Below are 1,972 nucleotides of genomic sequence, written 5' to 3'. Positions count from 1 at the left end.
ACACACACACACACACACACACACACACACACACACACACACACACACACACACACACACACACACACACACACACACACACACACACACACACACACACACACACACACACACACACACACACACACACACACTGAAAGATGTAAAGTTTGTCTTCAGTCAGTATTCCTCTTTCAGGATGTTTATGGTGACTGAATGAAATGTGTTCAGAGTGGACAGACTGTGTGGTTTCGAGACCTTGGCCTGAAGTTCGGATATTTAGCAGGAATGATTTCTTGGGTGGTTGACCAAAAAAGAAACGGGTCCTCCCGTTTTTCAAGTTTACACGCAGCTATCATTTTCTTTGTACGATGTATTTTGATTAATTTTTGAACAAGGCGATCACTTGATTTATGTGTGAGTCTTATAGAATAAAGTTGGATGTTTAAAGGTTGAAAGGCAACTGCTGTAATCAGTCTCTGGTAATTGAAAATATTTTTATACACAAGTATATTTTCCTCTGCCATTGCTATTAGGGAAATGTTCTTCAGTGATAAGATATGCTTCAGTATATTTCTAAAGATTACACTTTTAACACCTGTCAGTTCTGTCTGATGTTAAGGGGACTTAACAAAGTAGTTGAAACCAAATGCCCTCTCATATATCATATTGTGGTATTCCTTTGTCTGTGGTGCTCCTTGGTTGAGAAGGAGGGAAATAGGTGTTAAAATGCGCTGGTGGACTGAAATGAATCTTTTTTCAATTTGCCAATTAGGGTCTTGCACTAGCAGTGCTGTGATGTGAACTGTGTACTGTTATTTTACATAGGAATATTTCAATTTTACTTCACCTTAAAGCAACATGTACATTTTATATTCTTTATTCTTGATATCATATCCAAATCATTTATCCCTCTTAAAAGTATCTCCACATGTTTCTTTGCATTTTGATAATTTAGCTTTATATTTTAACACATTCCTACGGTTCGTCCTGTTAGAGGAACATTCAGATGCTGTTTTGATTAAGTACCTGAGTGATGTTTCAGTAAATGTCTCTACATAGCCTTATTCAGCTGTCCGTTATAGAACAGAAATTTGCATTGAAGAATGCTTTGAAGCATGGAGTGCTTCATAAGATCTTAATTCTGACCACATTTAAAAAGCCTGTTTGACAGTATGTGTAATGATAGATGTTTAACCACTTTTGTCAAAACAGTTTTTACATGATAGTACATGTTGGCATGATGGGATTTAATGTGGTGTCCATCTACCAAAATGTCCGCCATATATGTAAAATGTGTTTGTACAATAAAACATCTGCCTCCATTTCAAAGCTAATTTCATTGTGATAATAACTTACCGGAATGTATCCTGTAAATTCTGATCATGTAATCAAAATGTAAGCTTAAAAGAAAAATTAAGAATGTACAGTTTAAAGTGAATGTTTAGTTGATGACAGTTTTGTGTTTCTGAATAAAAATGCAAAATGGAAATGATTTGTGCTGTGCATTTGTGAATACATACTTTTTAAAATATGCCTATTGGAGTTATTCATTTCTGTAAATTACAAAATATCTACTCTGCTTGAAAAGTCTTAAAAAGCAGCCAGACCTGCAGAAACCAATGTCACTACTTGCTATGGACACCAGGAATCCCCATTTTTTTTTTTTTTTTTTTAAATAGTTTGTTCTATACTGATATGATAAATAAAACCACAAATCATCCACCTGGTTTACAATCTTATTTATATAGTTTTGTCAGTATTACTGTGAAACATGATTTAAATGGCATTCATTGTGGTATTAAAATTGAAGTTGGTGAACACAGCAGAAACCTTGAATGACCAAATGATGTGAGTTTGAGTGATCTAGTTTTACCAAAGTATGAGCTCTAAGAACGCACACAGACATACCCATTACTCAGCCTTTGTTCGCATGTTGCCGCATTCTGTTTCAATTACATTTTTCACTCCATGTTGCGAACACAAACCAATA

This window comes from Ammodytes marinus (assembly GCF_949987685.1).
Source record: "Ammodytes marinus genome assembly, chromosome: 10".
Lineage (NCBI taxonomy): Eukaryota > Metazoa > Chordata > Actinopteri > Uranoscopiformes > Ammodytidae > Ammodytes > Ammodytes marinus.
This window is presented reverse-complemented; position numbering follows the sequence as displayed.